Genomic DNA, 24,587 nt, shown 5'->3' with positions numbered 1-24,587 from the left:
GAATGCATGGACTCGGCAAAGGGTGACATGCCCTTGTATGATCTCTCATCCTTTGCCCAACAGTAGCAATGGCAGCAGTTGACATGGGGAGCTTCTGGCAGTGATCTCTGGATCCTAATAGCCTGCAGGTGCTGTACCCCCACTCTGCAAGGTTTTCAATCGTGACCTGCTGCTGCTACATGGCGTTCAGCCTCGCCAAAATTCCAGACAAAGAGTGCTGTACCACAGGCTGTGGACTCTGAAAAGGGCCAGGCAGAGACAGGGTGACCTGAAGCCCGCATCTTCCTCCTCCTCATTTGGAGTGCCATCAGTACCTGTGTCTGCCCCAGACTGGTGCGGGTAATGCCTGTCTGACACAGGTGATGAGGAGGTGTCGGGGGGGATGGGTTGGTGCAAGTATGTGAGTGGCATCATATTCCTCTTTGGGGATCTCCACAGGGGACGGCTGTGGTGTGGCTGACAGAGCTGCTCGGGGCGCTACACCTGCACCAGCATGTGCAGTGCCTCCTGTGCCATCTGCAGAGCTGGTATGGGGCCACTGGGCGCTTATGTGGGGACAATGGTTGTTGCCACGCTTACAAGGTTAGCTCTGATGTGCTGTTTGAAGCCTGTCATTCTCACATATTTTCTCCCCAAACCCCCTATGCATGCTGCCAGCATCATTGACACAAACACAAGATTTGGGAGTTTCTTTATCGGGACCACAACTATTAAGTGCCACTGGTCTCCACAGGAGTCTCTCTAAACTTCCAACATGAGAAAGTTGGAAGCCATCCACAATTCTATCTTAGGATTTTCCATTCTGTTCAGATCACAAGCTGTTCATGTCCTGACCAATATTAATATGGCAGTAGTTCATGGGATCCAGCAAGGGGTGATGGGCACCCCTTCTCCTGGCTCAGGTCCCCTAATGTTGAGAATTTTGCTAACAGATGAATTTGTTGTCTCTGGGTGCATCCCACACCTAAAGGATGAACACCATGCAGGCCAATTCCCTCAGCAAGAACGTTTCAACTTCTCAGGTGATGTTCATCAGTCCATTTTAGATTACTTTGGTCACGCTGAGGTGTATATGTTTGCCTTATCAGTCAACCACAATCTTCCTCTTTTCCATAGGGGGAGACTGGGGAATCAACACTCTTTTCATCCTTTGGCCAGCGATGTTCCTCTAGATGTTCCCCCATTCCCTTCATCCCCTGGGTCTTTCTGTGGATCAGGGTCAGCTGGGCACAAGAGCACTGATCATACCAGTTCTGGACTTAGATAGCTTGTTTTCCCTCCTCCTGCTGTTGCCAATTGCCCTTCTTCTTCTTCCCATGTCCCCTTCTACAATTCTGTCATCAGAGGACTCTATGCCAATCAACAAATGACAATCAGTGGCCTGGATATTGAAAGGGAGGGTCTCAAGAGGCAGAGTATGTCTTTATCTCTCTAGCTGTTCAGGGATCGAGGAGACCTACAATCTCCACTCTCATGCCTTGCACTGGTGGTGTTAGTGTCTTGGTGCAGCAGACATAACCTCAATCCACCATCATTAATGTCTACTTAAATGGTCCTGTCCTGGTTCAGGGCCCTCTGGCCAATCTCCTTTTTGATAGACACTTCTTTTAGCCCTACTACTAGGCAGACACATCCTTATATAACTTGGTCGGGGGAGGTTTGGGTAAACAAACAAAAGAAAAATGAGAGGATATTTTAAGTGCCAAGGACGAAGTGTCTCGTCCTTGAGATTACCTTCCTGGTGCCAAGGACGAGATAGCTCGTCCTTGGCACTAAAGGGGTTAATGAAGGAGAACATGTTAGAAGGCTTTGAATGGTGAAATACCGAAATCACCAAAAAAAGCCTTGGCACCGGGGGGTTGGGGGGGACCCATGGCAGTTAAAAGGTTAAGAAGAGAGTCTGGGTGAAGGTCGATTGGGCTTCCTTCATAAGTTAGGACTGTGGCGAGGAAGAGAAGGACTAGGTCTATAGAAACTTTCCAATACGTATTCAGAGCATTACAGAGTCCCTCTGTGATATTTGTGCGTTCCTGTGTTCTATGGGTAGGAAATAAAAGTAATCAGCACTGGGTGGGGGCTTCATTACAGTACAGCCTTGTGATCGCAGAGAAGAAGTATATTAGGAGGTATTGTTTTCTGTAGTAAGCGAAGAAAAGGAATCGATGCAGAGCAGCCTTGTGATCTGTGGTGAACAGTATATTCCGAGCTCCTGTGTTTCAATCATGGGGAAGATCGCGCTCAGCACAGATGTCATTACCCGAATTGTCATCTATTCTAAAGTGTATAAGCAGAGGTGCTGTTTTTCGCCCAAGAGGAGGAATTGAAGAAATCAACACTTGATAGTAAATACATTATTGCAGAGCAACCTTGTGATCTTGGCCAAACAGTATGTTCCACGCTCATAGGCTCTTATGAACATGACAAACAACACTGTGCAGGAGTCTTTCAAATTCCTCCTTAGCCTTACCCATATTCGTCGAGAAGCAGGTTTCTGTAACTTAATCTACCCTGCTCTCATCTCTATAATTGAAAATAAAATTGTTCACAGCATCTCGTAGATCTACCTGCAACTTTTCTGCTTTTGCAAACTTACAAGTGCAGATTTTGAACTTGCAGGTAATAGTTGGCCGTGGTAAATTCTAGGCTTGTTGGGTCATGTCAATAACCTTTATGTCTGTTACCTCAGGCTTTAAGTACTCTTGTGTAACTCACATTCTGTAACGTTTTCATTATGAAACCTTGCACGTTGTTCGGTAAATTGTTTAATATGATGTTATACAAATATTAAAGTTAAAAATAGTTATAATTAGAACAGTAAAGCTCTTGGGAATACCTCAAAATAAAAAAAACATATTCCTGGACAAAAGAACACCTGGACAGGGAACAGGCCATTATTTTGAAGCTGCGATTTCGCAGACCACATTTCCGCACAAAACTGGGAAAGGGGGACTGTGAAAGGACATCACCTCCCTCCACCAACCTGAATGGATGCGTCCCATGCATTTTGGGGAACAAAGAAACAAGGGACAAAAAGGGCGGCAAAGGTTTTGGGCACAGGACAAGAATCCCAGGAAGCACGTAGGGGAGGGGCGGGGGGGGGGGGGCAGGTGGCCGTGGAAACATGGTGCACATGGGGATATGTTGAGCATAAAAGTGTTCCACGGAAACATTCCTTTTGGACAGTCCAGCCCTCCAGACAAATCACTTGGATAACGCTGAAAGCGTCTCCATGAAGTTTCGCAAAAGGCTGGAGTAGTGTGTAAGCCTACATCACTTCCTTTAAAACATCTTGTCCTACTCATTTGTAAATTGCACTGAACAGGCTCTTCTAAAGTCGAGCGCAGTGATGTATATAGCACTGTTTCTGAAACACGTCGAAGTTATGGCGGCCATGTTTATTCTCACAACCCTGTCCATACACTCAACACTCTCCAGTCAATCCCATGTAATACAATCCATGTGAAAATGTAACATAATGTGTAGCCAGAAAACGTTATTGACTATTATAGACAACAGGGAGCCATGGTTATTCAAATGAGAGCTTGCTGATTTCTAGAGAATACATTTTTGATGATTTTCTGAGAAATTAAAACATGTAATGTCTGCAAAGCAATATGATTGGTTGTTTATAACGGCTTTGAATACAGCATTAAAACATGTTGGACAAACAAAAAGCTGCATGAATATGATGCTTTGCTACTAGTAAGAGTAGCTTTATTCGGAATTGATATGACTCCCGTTTAGCTGCAGGCCAAAGTCGGCTGTTGAAAATAAAGCGTGCGTGTAATTAGCATATTTTTAGCTCTACTTGATTAATACATTAAAGTCAAGATCATATGAACTTCTTAAAATATTAGCACGTTATATGGGGGTTACGTTTTGATATTAGTTTCTTAACTCTATGAAGTACTTTTAATCCTATTGTAATGTAATTGATGAATAATGTGTATGTTAAAACGTGTATGCTTCAGAATCAACAATAATTGAATTGATTCAATGCTGTGCTTTTGGAGCGTGGTGCATTCTGGGAGTTGTATTAGTGGTTAAGTTCAATTGAACGAATTTGATTGAAGTACTGCTTTGCAATAAGTTGAAAAGGTAAGCCCAAGACTAGATATTGGTGTCCTTGGTGCTATAGAGTCATCTATTCTCTCTGTTTGGGAGACAAAACGCTCTTTAATCCTCTGCCGTGAATGCATGCTTTTCTTAGAGATCTCTGCTCACTTTCATCCTAGGACTCCTGCTTCCCTGCAGCAAAAACCAAGAAAATCTGGCACGGGTAAGTCTAACACTTGTTTATAATTACAATTATAATGTTTAAAAGTTGTCACTTGCCATCAGGTGGGACCTACAGTAAAAGATGTGGCGTGGCCTGTTTGATACCGTGTTAGGCTCAGTGTCCAAAGCTCTGAAGGGAGCCAGGATCCAACCACCAATTAAAACTTCAAACCCAGACTCCAGCATCCAAGCATACCAGGTGTGACAAACATGCTAGACAACTACTGTTGCGAGTACAGGAGAGAAGCACATATTTCCCCTTTCTCCACAACTGGCAATGTGGCTTCCGACCCACAAGGGGAACAGAATCAATGCTCATTATCATTATGGAAGAGATACTGAAGACCATTGAAAACAACCGCCAAGCCGAACTCGTCTTCCTCAACCTATCAACAACTTATGCCATGGAAGACAATGAGATCCTAACGTATCGTCTTTAAAATCGTATGAGAATCCCTGGTATGTCACTAGCCTGGATATCCCCCCTTCCTCAAAGGCCTTTCAGCACAGGTCTCCATTGGCCAGCTTTCATAGAAACCTGTATGCCAATGTGATGGGCTTCCTGTCACGCTACGGTAGATCCCCTTCACCAGAAGCAGACACAATTATCCTAGCTAGGGGACATGTGGCATTAACACCTCTGGGATGGGGCACTGGACTCTAATGAAAAGAGGAGAGAGAATTGAAAAGATGCTGGGTAGGCGTTTTGTCCCCTTTAGTATGTGCTTTAGGCAATCAACATTAATGCATGTTCACCACGTCACTTGAGCCCTTGAAGAACCAGCCACTCACATCTACATGAGTCATACCTTGCCCCCCTTTAGAGAACAAAAGGATAAAAAATAATTCAGCAACATCCTTCTGCAGAGTGTGGCGAACAGAGCCAAATACCACGGGCAGTGAGAGTGCAGGGGGAGATGCAATGCCTGCTGGTAGGAACTGGAATGCTTGCAAGAAGAGGGGAATCAGGAAGGACGAAAGCCGCATTTATCTCAGCCACCAAACTGATGGGAACCAAAATGGAGGTAGACGATAAACTATCAAAAACCAAACCCAAGGACGAAGTTGCCAGGCACTGAGGAAATGGTAACAAGTCTAGATAAAGCCAGAAAACTGATAATTCAGAAGTGCATCTTTCAATCGCTTCCTTTATGGCCCTAGTGCTGTGACAATGGCGGCCATTATTAGCTTTACCAATTCTCCATCACCTAAACGCCTAAACATAAAATCCTTTTCCTTCCTTTATTAAACTTCACATTTCCCCATATTTTCGAAGACCCTACTTGTTTCTTTTTCTTTCCAGGCCTATCCCTGACATCATCACTCTTCCTAAGCCCCTCCCCCTGCTCCCACCTGTCTGTTGATTGGGCTTGTGTAGTGTGGTATCATGGAAAGGTTTCACAAGAACTGGAGCATGCCCATGAGGAGCTTGTTCCCGGGACCTCTCCTCCAAAGCAATGTTTTTCCAAATAATCAAATATTGACATTTCCCTCATAGATTCCATGAATACAAAATAGCTTTGACTTTAAATTGCTGATTTTCTTCTGCCTGGATTACATCCGAGTTTGGGACACTCTCAATGTGCCCTGGACAGGCTTAGGAACATGCAACACCGAGTGAATCCTCCAATGGACAGATAACTTGAACTTTATAGCCACTTGTTTGACAATATTTAGGACCCACAAATCTTAGGATAAATTTAGACAAATTCCCTGCATTCTGAAATAGTTTGTTGTCAACCATCCATTCTGTCCTCCAAAGGATCTTGGTGATGCCTTTCTTTTTTAGTCTGCAAACTCGTTATAAGAGTTTTTTGCACTGGCCAAATGTTTTGTAATGGGTTGAGAGATCCTGCCCACGTTCTGTAAATATAGATTTGAGTCTCGCTCCCCTGAACAAGGTATTGATTCGGGGAACATTTTGGGGCTAACAGAGATTTATGTTGATACATAACTGTCATATATTCAAATTCAGCCATAACAATCCATTTTGCCCAATCATTCTGAAACTGGGTCATGCAATAGCCGAAGCACTGTTCCAGGGACTTATTCAATTTCTCTGTTTCATCATCCTATTGGGGCCAATAGCTGGATGAAACATTAATTTCAGTGTCCTGTGAATTCCATAAGGTTTTCACCTACACACCTCTGTCTGATATCACGCTCTCTGGAACACCATACACATGTACGATTTCCATTAACACATACCCTGGCAATTCCTCAGCTTAATAAAATGTGCCAATTGTGTCAGTGAGTCTATAACTACGAAATCATGCTATATCCATCTCTGATGATATGGGTAAATCCACCAATAAATCCATTGAAATTATTTGCCATGGAGTATTTGGAGTGGGTAATGGCTGCAATGATCCTGATGGAGCCTCCCCAGTGGTTTTAGTCCAAGTGCAAAAAGTGTAAAATGACACATCGGTGCTCACTAAATCTCTCATCTGGTACCCCCAGAATGTCCTACATAGTAATTCCATGGCCCGGGTAATCCCTAGATGACCTTCTGAAGGAGTATCATGTCACTGAGATATTGGGTATCAGGTAATAAAATTGCAGCAAAAACGTTGGCGGTAAAAAAAATAGCGGCAAAAATGCAGTGGTTTGACCCGCTAAAGGTGTACCCCATTATACCATTTAGGAGGAGCGTGGGTTGCAGGGGTGTCCCCCACATCCTTTATATGATTGTGGTGGCAAAACCTCTGCATTTTTGCAGCAATATTTTGTATTCACAGCCATTTTTGCCGCGATTTTAAGACATGGAACCAGATATTGCTAGTAGTGTGGACTTTACAGCTGGCATAATATACTCTCTTTCATGAGATAATAAAACTTGATGGAAGGTGCGTGATCCTGGTTAACCATTTATTAAAGTTGCTATATTTATCCAATTCAGTCCTTTTATCCCTAAAGTACTCAAACCTTTTTCAAGCAGAATCGAAAGTGCCCCTATAATGGTGCTGATTGGCAAGATAAGATCAGAGGTATTCACATCGACTCCCTTTTAATGATGATATCCAAATATTACATCTGCATTCTCCTCTCTGTCTTGAGGTCCGAAAGTTACTGTTAAGTTAAACCTTGAAAAAAACAGGATACTAAGGGAGTGATTGTCTCCGGGGAGCCTTCTAGCTAGTTTCATTCAATGGCATAATGCATATTTTATTAAGAACATCTACCTATCTCAAATTGGGGCTTATGTTCGATATGGCGTAGAGTAAAATTCATATGCAAAATGTATGTGTCAACATATTTTTCATTCATTTGTATGGTGCAGATGGGGCACACATAGAAATATCTAGCTCTGTCTCCCCCTTCTTCTCCTCCATTCAAAATCTCCTAAATTTGCATGAGCATGACAGCATTTTAATGCTGGTATAACTGCTGTGGATTCCCGTGGAATCTGCCTGATTTTTACTCGAGGAAAAGGGAGACGGATTCCCTGGGAATCCATTGTAAATGCTACCTACCATGCGTGAATGGCAGGCAGCTTTTATACATTTTACACAGCAGAGTATAAAAGGGAGGTGTAAAGGTGAGTATGCACCTATGGTACATCCCCTTTTTACACTCCGGCGTGAAAATGATAAAATGTATTTGAAAGGACCGGCTTACACGAAGTTGCAAATGTAACGAGACCCCACAGGGCTGAATTACAGCGATCTCAATGGGTCCTATTGTCTAGTTCTGTTACAATCAGTGTTCAATAAAAGCAAGCCACACGATGCAGCTCCTGGCAATCAGTAGGCCTTTGTGATAACATGACCTCAATGGTTTTGGCTGAAGCACCGGTTTCAATGATATAAAGTAGAACGAGTTGCGATGCATTTACTTTGAAGCTGGGCATCAAAGTAAATGCTTTCTCAATGTCCTATATGCTCTGTCTTGATCCTCTCCTCCAGCCAAGTCAATCCATGACAGATCCCAGGGCTTTGTGTGATCACTGTACTTGTTTATGGCATGTATGTGGCCATTAGCTAACTGGACTGAGTCTTTCTCCACAGCATTTAAGCTGTTCACAGTTTAAACACAATTACTGGTGGATATGGGCCACATGACTGACCCTGCTAATGACATCACAAGATACATTTATAGATCCAAGACTGTATTTCCTACAGCAACCTTTGTCTGAATGGAAACACATCCCGCACAGATCTTATTGTGTGGTGTGGCTACTATTAGACAGAATCCAAAGGTACAGGTACCCTTAAATGCATGTGGAATCAGAAAGGAATTTATTCAAAAAGTCGAGCCCACTCCCCGACGTTTGCCAAAGAATGGAAATCGTCAACACCTTATAACTGAGCTCACTTTGCACTGTTTAGATAGTACTCCCAAAGAATGTCTTAGAAATTCTCCATCTGGTACAGAATTCGGCATTACGCCTGGTGATTGATTGTAAGAAATAGGAAAACATCGTTAGAGTGCTGAAAGCTCTCCACTGGCTTCACATAAACCACAAAGTGACCTTTAAATCCCTTACCCTGTAGACTGGCCAAAATCACTTTAGACCTTCCTGCTCTATCAGTTTTCCCCCTTAAGGATTCGTCTCGGAGCTCATAGTCAACAGTCACTGATGCGAGAAACCGGAGGGTATTCTCTCTCCTAGATCCCTTGCATCCACTGCACAGGAGAAGCGAGGGGGGATCACTTGGGTGGAGGGTCCTTGGGGACTGGGAGTGGGATGCTGTTATGTGAGACACAGTGCCCCTTTTACCTAGTGACAACCAACACAACCCTTCCCCAACCTTTATGGGTTTTTGTAAGCCAGCTCCCCACATTTCTCCGCAATTGACAGTTGACAGTACTGGGGCAAAGAAGAGGCAACTAAGAGCAATGGAATCTATGCTCTGTTACCACTCTAGTACTGGGACGAGGAAGATGCCTACTAAGAGTAGTGAAGGTCAGGTATGTCCCTTTAATGATGGTCAGGCAAGGCTGATTGGTCATGCACACCTGCAGCCTGTAAAAAGGCTGCAGATGTATAAATGGAGCCCAATACAGCGCCAGTGAGAGAGATGACGGGAGAAGGACTAGGAGGCCAGTGCATGCAGCAAAGGAACCTACAACGTGGTGCGGGAGGTGTGACTCCCTGCAGCAGACTGGGAGATGTGAAGGGAGCCATGCAGGAACACTGCCCCTTTCCTTTCTGCTCAATGTGCTTATTCCACTGTGGTGGAGGACCAGCCCAAGAGTGTCTGAGGGGCAGGAACTGGAGCTCCGACGCTAGAGGAAGGAAGCCGTGTTATCTGCTCTGCAGCACAAACTCCTAAAAGCGACCAGTGAGTTTCTAGTGCTTGAGAAACCTGGTCCAGATGTGTGAACTCTTTATTTTTTTAATACTGTGTATTGGACTGATCGCATGATTCAGAGAAGCACGTTTCCGAAAGTCTCGATCCCTTTCATTTTCACTCATCGAACTGATATTTTGTATTGGAGTGGCTGCGTGCTTCAAAATAGCACGTTTTTTAAAGTCTCCAATCTCGTTCATTTTCAATTAACAAACAGATGGGAATTCTTTGTAGCGGAGTGGTCGTGTCTGACGAACAACACATTTTCCAAGTTCTCCGAAAAATGAACTTTGTAATTAAAGCAAAATGAACAAATGCTGAGCTGAAGATAAAGTGAACATGGATTATAACCAAGAGGCTAATTATTGAACACTGAAAAGAACGTAAAACCTTGCTACTAAACATAATTAAAACTTTTGGGAATCCAGAAAGAGGGAGAAATCTTTATAACGACAAGCAGAGCATTATATGCTTAAGTGCAAAAAGGAATTTAACTTGAAATAAACAACAGTATGCTGAAATCCTAATTAACAGTGGCATTTTCAACCTGTATACAAGCTGCAAAATTATCTGAACCAATATTTGAAACAACATTACCTGAACTGGGAAAACAAGAATCTTTTGTCGTTTTGTTTGAACTGTGTCCCTTGAAACTTGGAGAAGGGAAGCCTGAGTTCTAACCAGGAACATTTTTCATTTCAAGTGTAGAGAGGCAGATGTAAAAGTCATCTCTAGTGCCCGCCCCTTCACCTCCGTCATACTGGAAGAATAACAAGAAGGCACTGTGTATGACACAAGGTATCATCCATATACCGCATTGAAGTTCTGAGAGATGTTATGCACTCAGACACCTGTATCCAACGCACCCTTGCACTGATGTGGTGGAAGCATGTCTGCATATACCATTGAACATAGAAGAGCTTTAAGTAAAATCAGACCAGAGTAAAGTGACATACTGAAACGGTATGTGACTACTTAAAGAATGAAGATGTAACTGAAGTTATAAAGTAAACATTTATGTGAATGCAAAAAATCATATCCATTGAGAAGATAAGTGAGAAGAGAATTAGTAGATGTATATACCCAAAAACGCAAGGTATATGAGACATATAGAAGCTTGCTGCAGGAGAAAATTTAACGCGAGTAAAGCGGCCATGATGAAAAGATTGGACGTCGACTCTGTATAAATAATAAATAAGCAAGAAGCCTTGAAGAGAGAGACCATGGCTGCAGAGCTGACAGGCGCTGGAAAACAACTTTGTGCAAGGAATAAAGTATATCTGTTTGGCTTGGGATCAAGGATGCCACATCAAGAGGTAACTGCAAAGCACATGGGGAGTAAAAGAGGATAAGCTACATACGGACAACATATTTCTCTTAAAGTATAGGAGTGAACAAAGCATATGCAAGAGTCTGCAGAGGCCATGAGGAGTAATAGCGCCTAGTATAATTGAACTAACTAGCACTAAATAAAAGGTCAAAATGGACCAAATCGTGGTCTCCTAACACGTGGTGCAAGACCAGAAAATAAGGTCTATTCATTAAGCTCCAAGTGAGGATAGCGATATACCTACACTCCCTTAAAAGTCCCAAGGAAGAGAATAGTCAGCAAGGTCAACTATATAGAAGACTTGGCTTAGGGCCTAACTGATGAGAGATTGTAGGCTAATTGGCCAAGTGGGCAGCGGTCTGACTTAATTCCCAGCACCTGGGTTTTGTTTTGCTTAAGTGCTGCTAAAGAGAGGAATGTCCAAGGTTGGGAGATAATGCCAACCAATCATGAGGACCTATAAAGCAGTGTGCTATACATTGTTGGAGAAGCCAATCCGCTGCTGTTATTCTGCTATTAATCTGTATTATATATATTTAGAGGTAGTTCAGGGCGTGCCTACCAGATAAGGGGCAACCAATTATGTTACTAACACCTAAACAAAGAATAGGTATATATGCTCCCATAACCAATTCCTCCTTTGGATAGGTTTTTACTGTTTGCCACATAGGATGACATCACAGCTGATGTACATCGAGGTATGAAGCCTTTGTGTAATTGAAATGTTTTTGAGAGTGAATGAGCTGAAATTGTTTGTTCACCAGGTTTCCCTACTTTATTTGAACTGATAATAAAGTAGTATTTTGCCACATTCTTTGAGTCTGTCCGGTTATTGTCATCGGAGATCGTTCATTGGTAATTCCATCTGGCGCTTGGAATGCTCCAGGTGCTACTAAAACACGTTTGTTTGAACTGTGTGAATTGGAACTTCAGGGAAGGAAACCCAGAGACCTGAATAAGACTATTGCATCCTACATACAAGAGAGGGAACTTTGAGACTTCTTTTTGTGGAACTGTTTTATACTTGCTGAAAGGACTGAAAGGAAGCTGTGAGCTGGAAGAAGCTCAGAACTTTATGTTAAACACTGTTTTCTTTTGGTTGCTAACATCCCTATACATTGTCTAGATTATGTGTGAGGGCAAGCATAGGTTTTGGACACAGACAGATTCCCAAGTTGAACTCTTTGACTAGTTTTATTTAGGTAGGGAAATCCCACTTTAGCATGGGGCAAGTTAGGCCTTTTTCCATCCTTACATTTAAGTTAATACAATTATTTGTTTTGAATTTGGAATCTGCTGTCTATGTCTTCCTTCATGATGCCATCATGCTGACCAATAGCCCGCTGCTCCCCCTTCCCTCAGCAAGATGCCTTAGAGGGTTTGCAACCACTCACCACTTTAAGAAATGTATGCATATACGGCTGATATATACCATGACTTGGGCACTTATTGTAAAGGTAACATGTGACCTATCCGTGTCGATCACTATGTGGCATTAGGAATGAGACTATTGGGTATGAGCATAGCCCTCTTCGCCATCATTCTTTCCCCTGTTTTCTCAACTAAACCCTACCTCTTTCCCCTCCATTGCTTTGGGCGCTGGGAAGTGCAATGTTTCTGCAAGTTGCGTGTTATAAAACACTGAACCCAATAAATAAGCAGGACCCTGCAATGTGTTGGGCGTGGGCCTGTGCCTCGGGTCGCTTCAATCACACGCATACACATTCACTCACAGAGAGATGCAGAGACGCGTCTGGTGGTCATGAAGTCCCGGCGGCAACTGCCATTCGGGACGCGTTTATTCTAAACGCGCATGCGTGGGCCCAAACGAGGCTTGCGCATGCGCACACGTGTTTGCAACGTAACATCCCTCCTTTTCTTTAAACAGAAACAATTAACAATAATAACTCAAACAGTACTCAACGTGAGTCATTCATCTTGGTGTGCTACTGGCTCAGTCTCCTGAGTCCATGATGTAGTCCTTGAATCGCACCAGGGGTTGACGTCCCTGTCTCACCGGGTACCGGCTGCTGTTCCCTTGGGTCGGCAGCGGTACGACCTCGTTTGGCGGGATGTCCTCTGGCCTGTCAGCTTCGGGGTTGTCTTCGCTCACATCGGCTCTTAAAGTCTCATCCGGCCCTATCTCCCTGGGACTCACATCCACTTTCTTGAAGAAGGATTTGTTTCGGGTTACTGTTCCTCTTTCACTGGCCGCTGTTATCATCGCCCCTTTTACGTGGGTGACTGTCCAGGGTTGTGGCTCGTACGTGAGCGACAGTTTACCTTCAGGAGGCGGTTCTTGACCAGCACTGAGTCCCCCACAGATACCTCCTTTTCCAGTAGGCCTCTCTTGCTTTCCTTCTCGTTCCTGGTCGCACTCTCTTGCCGAACCGTGGCATCGTCGATCACGCCCGGCGCACGTCCCTCTATTTCCAGAAGTAATCCCCTCGGGCAACGTCCAAACAGTGCTTCAGCTGGGGCGATTCCCGTCGATTGGTGGGGAGTGGTTCTATACTCGCGTAAGAACTCGAACAGGTTTCTTTTCAGTTCGCCCCCTCCACTCGCTGAGATGCGGAATATTTTGTTCAATGTTCTCATAAATCTCTCCGCTTCTACATTCGCCCTCGGCCATAGGGGCGTTACGTTCCAGTTTCGGATCCCCCTCTCCTCCAGGTACTGTGCAAACTGGTTCCCCGTGAACGGGGGTCCGTTGTCTGAACAGAGGATGGTCGGGAATCCGTGCGTCGCGAACATTTTCTCAAGTGCTAAAATGGTGTGATCACATGCAGTGGAGTCCACCAGCTCGACTTCGGGGTACCTCGACCACTGGTCTACCACAGCCAGGAAATACATCCCTCTGCCTGTTGAGCCAAAGTCCGCGTGGACTGTTCTCCATGGGAGTTCGCTCCTGTCCATGGATTTTATGGGACGTGCCCTTTCTGTCGGGCTTGCCGCTTGACATGGTAAACATCTTCGTACATGTCCTTCCACCTGGTCTTCTAGGTTGGGAAACCACACCTTTGGCCTCAGCTGCGCTTTCGTTTTTGCGACTCCCTGATGACCAGTGTGCGCCAGTTCTAGTATGCGGGGTACCAGTGCACGTGGAATGACTATCCGTCTGCCTCGTAGAAGTAGGCCTTCTTCTGAGATTGAGAGTTTGTCTCTCACCTTCCACAGTGCCTGCAGATCTCTCTGTGCTCTCTCCTCCCGCCTTGTGTTATTATTTAGGACCTCCTTCCACTCTCCACTCCGCATGGCCGACTGTATCATTTTGAAAATTTCGTCATCGTTAGATTCTCTGGCAACAACCTCCCTTGACAGAGCCACCGGCATGGCTACTTCCACAATATTGTGAATGATCTCTTGACACGCCACAACCTCCCCTTGACCTTGTTCCCTTTTACTGTTCGGGTGGCGGGACAGGTAATCTGCGGGATTGTTCGTCCCAGGCCTCTACACCAGTTTCACTCCACCCCTTGAAAAATGTTTGCAAACCTGCTCAGGAGTTGTTCAATATCTGCCTGATACACTGCCAGCGTAAAGTGGACGATGTTGAGGGCCTCTGATGCGGCGCAGCTCAAAAGTGAGTGGGGACTGACATTGGTTACGTAGAAACGAGCCTTGATTGCATTTGGGCCGTGTGACACTGGTGCGACGAATACTCCTTGTATTGGCAAGGGTGTGTCGCCACCAAACGTGTAAATTCTCGCCTTAGATTGGTCTAGCTGCGGTGGGCCCGGGATTGCCATGTAGTGCTCCGTGGCCAGCACACATACTGAGGCTCCGGTGTCAATAAGGACTGGTGTAGGGGTGCCCTTAATGTCCACTACACAGGTGGGTTGCCTCCTTCTTTTGGCTCCCGTGGCGAAGTTCGAAATAAAGAAGATCTCTTCCTCATCTTCTTCCTCCTCCGCAATGTTTAGTCTCTGAGTATCTTGTTCCAGCGTGGCTATGCTCCGCGGCCTCATAGAATTTCTCCCACTCGCCCTCGCGGGTCCCCTGTGTGTCGTCACTGGGGCCGCCGCTCGGCACATTCTTGCGTAGTGGCCTGGTATGTTGCACCTCCCACATACCCTTGACCTCGCCGGACAGTCTTCAGCGTGTGGCAAATCGTACCCGCAGTATTGGCATACTGCTCGAGCACCCTGTGTAGGAGATGCATCCTGGCGCTTCTGGCTCCATCGGGCTTTTGACGGTGTAGATTTCCCAATGGCAAATGCTTCTTCTCCCTTGCTCGGGCACACAGCCGCGTCCATTTTCGCTCCCCTGCTCTCGGCAAGCTCATATACCCTGCCATTGTCCAGGATCTGTGCCAATGTCATGCCCGGCTCTCGCAGGATTTGCCTCCTTAACTTGCTGGAGCTACAACCTTGTATCAACTGGTTCCTGATCATCACCTCCTCATTGCCCCACCTGCACGTGCTCGACAGTTGACGCAGACGTGCACAGAACTGGTCCAGGGACTCATCATCGTGTTGTTTTTCCCCACAAATCACAAACCTGTCAAAGTCTACGTTCGACAGCGGGATAAAGTGATTCTGAAGCGCAGTTTTGACAGCAGCATAAGTCACTACTTGAATGTTCAGAGACTCATAGATGCACAACCCCTCGGTACCTGCGGAGTACAGCAGCGTAGCAAACTTTGCATCATCATCATCCTCCCCTGTCGCTCTGAAGAACATGTCCAGCTTTTTAATCCATATGAGCCACTTGGGCCCCAACTTGGATGGTGGGCCAGAGGTGTCGAACTCCTGCATAGGCGCCAACGAGCCATGTTGTCGACGTGTCCCTCTCGCAGGTGCTGCAGTCTCTCCATCGCTGTCACTGATACTCGCAGGTCGCACAGGCACCTCACAACGTAGCTAAGGCCGCAAACCTGTTCTTCACAAGTGGCCCTTCGTCTTGTACTACTGACCTGGGTGTGTAGTTGGTGATTTCAGCAGGCTCCTCCTTCAGTGATCCACAGTAGTCGGGCCCCTGGGCTTGGGGTGCTGGCTCTTCATTGTACAGTGAAGAGTGAGACCTTACAGGCCAAAATCACGGCTCTCCCCACTGGAGAACTGCAAAGGTTCCAAAAATGTGTTATTTTTTTTTTCCAACCCGTGGGCAGCGCACAAGCACCCTCGCGGGCCGCAACTGTGCCACGAGCCGAATCCAAAATGGCCACCCGTTATCGTGTCCGGTCCGGCCTGCGTCAGAGGAAGGACATGTGGAAGTTACACTTGCGTGCAACTATGAGCCTTCTCCTGGCAGCCGTCCTCGTCACCAATGTTGGGCGTGGGCCTGTGCCTCGGGCCGCTTCAATCACACGCATACACATTCACTCACAGAGAGATGCGGAGATGCGTCTGGTGGTCATGAAGTCCCGGTGGCAACTGCCGTTCGGGACGCGTTTATTCTAAACGCGCATGCGTGGGCCCAAACGAGGCTCGCGCATGCGCACACGTGTTTGCAACGTAACACAATGGTTCACATTAGTGGTCCATATACCAGCAAAGATCTATGCCAGTGGTAGAGGGGGCAGAATTGAGGTTTTCCAGAATGAGAGCACTGGGGTCAGTGAGGTGTCCCATGTGCAGAAGTTGGACGTTTTATATTACTTCTAAGAACAAATGAATTACAACTGCCATCTGTCCGTGACCCACAATTAGGTCTTAATGCCAGAGTGTGGTTTTGCCGGATCTGCAGGCTTCAACACAGGTTTGAGGCAGCTAAACAAGTTCTCACTGAGTGCTGGGCCCCACATATATGTGTAATCTGGGTAACTTGATATATTCATATGAGTCTATTAAAACAGACACATTTTGGGATTACTGTTTGAATGTACAATCTAACGCTGTCCATCAGGTGCTGTATCGATCCTGGACATGTGTAAAAGAACGGTTGGGGTGCAAGTTTAAGCCGTAAGGTGTACACCTCTCCGGAAGTACGATTAAAACCACACACTGCTGCTGTGGAGATGTGGAAATTGGGGGACCTTCCTGTTATCTAGGAAATAGGTGGTTATTTGCCTACTGCTATTAACTAACTAGCTGTGGATAACCGATTATTTCAATTTGAACCCGCTGATTGACTATTGAACATTGACTGTTTATTATTACTAACCAACTTGCCCATTCATTCATCGTAGAGGGAGGATAGCTCAGCGGCAACATGTTCGCCTTGGAAGCAAGACGACACGAAGCAACAGGTTCGATCCCCGGGTCCGCGCTTAGAAACCTCTGGGTATGAAACTATGAAAAAAAATAACAATTACGCAACTAAAAAACAAAAACAATTCCTGTAACAGCGCCTCGAAGCCTGTGGGCTGTGTGAGCGCTTTAAAAATGCAAAAATAAAATAAATAAATGTAACGACTGTGCAAGTACAGAGCATTAAGACGACTTACTGATTGTTTGATTGTCTGTTTGTTCATCTGCCCTGTACTTGTTTGTCTGCCTGTTCGTAGTGGGGCATCTACATTGAATTACTGAGTCTTGATTGGTTTTTAGTGATGGTGTTTTATTGTAATGATGAGGTATTACGATGTTTATGTGTTTTGTTTATGTTTACTAATTATTATTCATTTTCATCTATTTTCTATTTGTGTGTAAAGCTCTTTGAGCTAAAACACAATAAAGATTATTATTATTAATATCAGTCTTGTATGTTTGAATAGCGAGTGTTACCCTTCTGATGGATAGATTTGGGGATTCATGGCATTCCGCCGTATTAAGTAACAGTTTGATAAAGACTTGCGAATGGAGTATGAAAAATTATACATTGCGCCTGTCTGAGGTTCATGTGTGGAGATGTGCGCTCTGGCAACCACTGGACAATGGGTCAAAGAGCTTCAAAATTATACTCTATGAAAAATATCTATTGTAAAATCACCCTGCAAGGTCTGCACCATACATAATTTAACACATTCCATAAAGTGTTGAGGTATGTTGCGAACAGTGTGTGGCATTCAGCAATGGTAAATCTTTTAAGCTGAGGTATTGAACTATGGCTATAGTTTATTTGTATTTGTAAAGTGTACAAGTGTATTTGTTGGTTTGTCTCTTTACTTTTCAAGTGTTGCGGTATCAAACATCAGAGGGAATGTGAAAATCTGGGAGATGATATTCCCATGTTGTCTAAAGGTCCCAGCTCCATATGCTTTGCCATGAAGTATAGGAGTTTTGCAATCTGTGGTGAAGTCTTTGAGATTACTAATATTCGAGATTTTTGGGTAGTCCCTTCATGTGGTAGTGGTTGAACTAGACAATTATGCCCCCACTTGTTCATGGTGACTTATGACAATCAGACTCTCTTTCGGCAAGCACATACAAGCTTGTGTTCAAATACTGTAGTGCAAACACAAGCAGGAATCTAGTACAAGCGTTCCGTACCTTAAACATTTGCAAAATGAGCTGCCCCAAAGTGTGCAGTTTGTAAAAAACAAACTTTTTATTCCAATCAGATCACCTATATATGCCTTATGTTACTTTTTTCTAGTTTTTCTGCGCAGATTTCTGTCAACAGACCCAAGACAGACTGTGTAGCCAACATTCAACAACAGAGAGTGCAAGAATTGTGTGGTCTCTTAGTTTTTTATGCAGAAAACATACCTCTGTGACTCTTTCGTGAGCCTCTTGTAATGCTTGATATTGAGGTCAATTAAAAGGCAGGCTACCGCAGCAGGTCAGTTCTTCACACTGGACAAAATAGCTTCATCGTGAATCAATCACGATCATTTGCACAATTCGTAACGCTAAAAGAACAGGATGATATTGTCTAAGCTCCAGACTGTCTATGAAAATAGGCTGGGCAGAAACAGTCTAATTTAAAAGTTGCTAATGCTATTTGGCATATGACCGCATACATGAATTTGGCCTAGGTAACGTTATGCGCTTGTACACCATTTGAAGGGAGTGATGAATTTCATGAAGTCCTCCACAGGTTGAAAGCCTTTCAGATTCTAGCGCTCACTCTCCCCAAATAAGCTGGATCTCGGAGGGTACGTGCAATTGTTAATATAAATTAAAACCTTTTAAATAGCAGTATAATAAAACATTGCTTTCAGGAATGATAACGAGTTGTGAAAGGGAGACAAGCTTATCAGTTGCTATGAGTCACTTGCATTTGCTCAGTCAATACCGGTCCAAAATTGCTTTTTTGTTTTGTGCAAGAATGTTGGCAATAAAAGAAATTAGCACACGTTTAATAAACAATAAGAATTCTTCTTGCTTTGATGGAGGGACCAACTGCCTGTTTTCATTTTCTGCAGAGCAGCAAAACACATCAATATAATAAGCAGCTTAGAAGCATACACCCAATATCACTCCAAAGCAATCCTTAATTTAATTTTAATAAAGATGTGCCAGAATTAAACTGCACGGATAGTACAATAGAATGGGGGGGGGAGGGGTATGAAACACTGGCTATTTCACCTTTTTTTCACAGCACTTTCCCTAGCTTTGAAAAGACAAGTGATGAAAAATATCATTGAACACAACCCCAGCAACATACACACACAGAAAGACCATCCCGAAAAATTGTTAAAGTTTAAGAACATCCCTAATTGTATATTTTCTTTTCTGCCTCTCTTTTCCCAAACACGAAAAAGGAAGGTCTGTCTTCTTCACCACTGACAACAAGAACACTGAGAACAAGTCACAACTAGGTTCCTTAACAGCCTATTCAGAAGTGGGAAATGGCATAATTAGCATTTATACAACTCAAATTCAGCACACACACTCTGCATATGCTCTTCTGAAAAATGCAATGTATAATTTTTAACACACTCCATTCATGTTTATCAAACTGTTAGCTAATATGGCAAGAATGCAGTGAATTTCAGAGTCTTTCCGTCAGAAGGGTAACACTTGCTATTCAAACACGCAAGACTGATATTAAAGGGATCCTGCGCATTTCGAAACAGCACTCAGCAATTGTAATGCAACATAGAATTACAAAAAAAAACACACCCCTCCCCAATGCTGTTTCCTGATCCCAGAGCCACAATGCATCTACAGCTTTCCCCCAGATTCCCTGCACGCCAGTGTGTATTTCATGCTTACTTTGCACAAAATGGGCTTCCTGTGCCATTGTAGTAAAATCTAAAATTAGCTGGACCGACGGGGTGATGTTTCCTTTCACTTTCATTACGGCATCATTCTATCAGAATCTGAAAACACCAAGAAATCTCTGTGTGTATTATTTGTAGTTGGACATCTGACCTGTTTTCTGCAGAGTTCAGCAGAGCTAAAAATATACCAGTCCTTAGCAGTCCTATGTGCATCCTGTTGCTGGCTCAGCGAAAATGCAGAAATGCTGGTGTGATTCATCATCATTCCTGTCATTCCAAAGGCCCTGAGTCAGTGTATTGCATCAGCTGTGCCTGATCTTCGCAAAGCCAAAATCCCCTCCCCACAGCAACCAATGCTTCTGATATCTTCGTGTCACCACCAGCACGATCATTTGTATTTCTCTGCTGCATGCAGCATGTGTCCTGGGTCTCAACTCAGCTGGCCGCATTAAAACAGTGTTGGAGTTTCTAAAGGCTGTGGAGGGGGTGGTGTAGAGCCAACTAGCTAACTGCAAACAGGTTGGTGTCTCTACAACAGTCTTCCCTTATGGTTGTGCATTGTGTTCATTTCAAAAGAAACAACCATTGCCAAAGCTGATAGTTTTATGTAAAGGTTTCAAGAGCGTGAGTTGTGTTCGATTAAAAATAAACAAGCATTGCCAAAAACCAATAGTTTTTATGTAAAAGTTTCATGTTTGCGCTTTGTGTTTATTTAAAAGGAACACACATTGCCAAAAGCCAATAGTTTTTATGTAAACGTTTCATGGGCACAACTTGTTTTCATTATTTAAAAGAAACAAGCATTGCCCAAACCAATAGTGTGGGGTCTTTTGTACTGGCACTGTAAACCACCCTTTGCATATAAAGCGAATTCACATACGGTTATTTTTGGGCTATCATGCAAGGTCTGGGGCGGTCCTCACGGCATCTATTTATACTGTATATAAAATGTTTATCAAAGTTTAATGTTACTAGGGGATGAATCTAACTCAACTCTCTAACCTGTCTAAAATGCATGACATCAGCTATACTATATATATATTTTTATATCCAGTTCATATAGCATTTATATAAAATGTACATACAAAATATTTCAAAGTTTTTTGGGATTCATTCATTTTAGCACAAAAATGATTTAAAGAATGTTTGCGGTCAATCAAAAATGTTGGGGGTCAATCCATTTCATATCACATTTCTATCAAATGGGCGGGTCTAAGACCAGAAACGGGGGTGGGTGGTGGGCCACCTGTCAAAATTGAATTTTAAAGTCTAGCTACTCCCTACAACTACTTCCTCCCAGTAGCAAAATGTTTCCCTGAGATGTCTGACATCCTTTCAATAATGGATTTTGTGTCTCCACAGATGCTGACAGCCATGGAAGCTATGTGAACATTCGTAAGTACCTGCCCCATGGTTGAGAGGGGGTATTGGGAATATGGGGTGTAAGTAGTAGTGAAAGAGTTTAAAAATGTGTATTGTGTGGCAATACACTGCAAGTAACACAGCCCGTGGTGAAGAAGGTTGGAATGCTGAACATTTATGCGCAGCTGCAAGAGGATGACTGCTCCCTGCTGACTCAAGTAAATGAAAGGAAAAGGGAGGAAGAGATTAAATTAAGATTGGCAAAAGGTAGAAATGGTAATTTGCTGCCTTGGATGATGAATCGGGAGATGTACTGATAGTTTGAAAGACTGATGAATGGTTTGATATGCGAGGTAAGAGGCCAATAAATCAACAGTTTTAGAATTAGTGAACAGATGAAAGGTCGATGAATTTAGGTATTCGGGTTGAAGCAGGCAGGGCTGTAACCACGAGAAGACTGGTTTTACTTTGGTAAAAAGAATACAAAGATAGAGTAATGAAGGCTGGAGAAACCTATAAGGATTGACAGATACAGATGGGGACTGTGGATAGTTAGGCAATTGACTGACAAGGAGAGGAAGTTGTTGATTAATTGAGAAAACAATGGCAGGGTCAGAATCTTGATGACGTTTTTACAAATGGGAGGAGTAGTCACTGTAAGGGTTTCTTTTTTTTATTTTATTTTTATTTTATTTTATTAGCATATAGTTTAAAACAAAACCTTTTGCCATTTTTTTTAAAAGGAAAAGAAAAAAAAGAAGAGTTTCTGTTTACCAGGTAGATCAATTGAGAAAGAAATGTCAGGGTTGAAAGACTGTTGAAGGATTTCCTGAATGTGGAAGTATTAGATGTTTTGTGAGAGTGATGATAGTGAGGAGAGATTGTCAAAAGATTGACAAATTGCCAGATGAAGGAGCACCTGGCAAATCGAGAGTGTGACACAAAGATGGAGAGACTGACAAAGAAGGCACTGCATTTTTGGAAAGTGCTTTGTTGGCTCACGCTTTGGCAAAGCTATGAAAAAGGGGAACAGGTCAATATGCTGTGACTCTGACAGTGATGCGTTTGATTTCAGAGGAAGACTACGTGAACATTCAGCACAATGCAGTGGGCTGTAAGTCTATTTATGTTTGTTGTTCTGCTACTGCCACTGGGACGAACATTTGCTTAACCCTTATCAGCCACAAGCAATATATCACAGCTACCCACATCCTCATTTCTATATTATACCATTCGTAATCTCAAACGGATGTATGGTTTACTCTCTGTGCTCACATACTGATGAGTATAGGTTGTGATTTGTAATATTTCTAATAACATACTCATTTAGAGTATTTGGATTGCATTCTAAAGTCATATGCCATTTTTGCATGGCCTTGTAAACTGCATGGAGAGTGTTAAAAAAAAGTGTAAACAAAAAGTAGTTAAAGCAGGCAGAATCAACTTTACACCTTTTTTAGTTGCAATGTGTAGTGAAAATCATGTAAATGCTGCCTGGGATTTGAGCAAGAAAGACAGTCTTTACTATGATTTCTGGTGGAATCTACCTTCTTTAAGCGTGTGTAAACAGCAGACAGATTCGATAGGAATCCAATTAATTTGCACCAGCATGAAAATATACTGGTGTAACTGCATGCAGCTTTGTAAGTGGAGTGGATGAGGGTTGTGGAAACAGTTCCAATCCATGCCCCAGCTCCACAATCCAAATCGGTGAAAATTGAGAGCATAGTAAACAGCATGCCTAAAGGTTGTATGCACACCTTTTATGCATGCTTTTACTCTCCTTTAGTTCGAAAATGATTAAAATCTGCATTTAAGGGGAGTAGCTAATGCGTTGACAAGATGGATTTGTAGACCTTTAGCTCGCTCAAGGGAGCTTGATAAAATCTTCCAAACATCGCAATACACACGATTTTTTAACATATTTTTCCTTATAAAATCAAATTGTGCTGCTGATACACACTCCAGCATCGTAATTACCTTTTCCCCGCTCCGGAGCTTGGCTGTTGACCGAATGAGTGAAGTGCAGTGTAGGCAGAAAGAGAGGGAGGCTAAAACCCACCATTTGGCTTTGGAATAGTCCCGCAGCAGCAGCGGCCCGGACTGATGGTATGCTGCCGGGTGAGCAATTCCTCATTGTACGCTATTGTACGTGGCTATTAGATAAAGTGGCTCTCCCTGTATATGCGGACCGTGTCATCTGTGGAGATTATCGGCTGACGCATCATGTGAGAGCCTGGCTGCTCTCTTCCTCTTGGCCTTCTCTCTGCTGCCATCCAGCGTTCTTCACGAACATTTCAGTGACTTGTACAATTACATTTATTTATTCCAGTTTTTTATTCTACTTTCATTCATACAAACAAAAAAAGCTGTGTAAAACAGTCTATATCAGGAATGGCTTATCAATCCCTATTCATTCCTTCAGGAGATCTATTAACCATCAACAAAGGCATGGAAAAAATATGAATGGAGTTTACTTCTATACAATCCTCTATTTCAATCCCTTCAGCATGGCTTTAATACCTTCAAGAATGAATTATTACAATTAACTCTAGATTGTCTGAAATGAAAGAGTGAGTGTACTTTTCTGAAGACAGATTGGGAGGACTCAAACAAATGCATTACAAACCTCTCCATATAGAAGCAGAGATCTCTAACTTAGAGGATAGGAATAGGAGGGACACTATTCGAATGTATGGTGTTCCGGAAACCTTCGAACAAGATAATGTCATTAAATTCCTGACTGATTGGATCCCTAGAATCCTGAATATTTCCTCCCCCCTTGAATTACAAAGGGCACACAGAGTTAGACCACGCATTAGCACAAACAGTGTTTCACCAAGACACGCATATTGCCTGTTTATTTTGACACCAGCAAGCAGACAAATTCTTTCAGCTGCAAACATATTGCCACAACTAGCATTTCAAGGCAATACATTGTTCTTCTGCCCAGGCTTTTCCAAAACTATTCCAGATAAAAGGAAACAATTTTTGGATATGAGACCTGCATTGAAAAGTCTAAACATCAAGTACGGTCTACTTGAACCAGCCAGAATGCTTATCACACCTTTTCTAGTAAATGATTGATCTTTCACACAACAATTTAACAACTTCTATGATGAATTATTTGCTAACAATAATCCACAGGACACCTCTATTCCTAACAATTGGAACGCATTTAAGGACACTTTACGAGGTTTCATCATACAATATGCCACTTTGAAAAAGAAACCAAATAAAAAGTTATCACAGGATCTTCTTAGTTCAA

This window comes from Ambystoma mexicanum, chromosome 3p (assembly GCF_040938575.1).
Source record: "Ambystoma mexicanum isolate Mex_15411 chromosome 3p, UKY_AmexF1_1, whole genome shotgun sequence".
NCBI lineage: Eukaryota > Metazoa > Chordata > Amphibia > Caudata > Ambystomatidae > Ambystoma > Ambystoma mexicanum.
Note: the sequence above shows the minus strand (reverse complement) of the source record.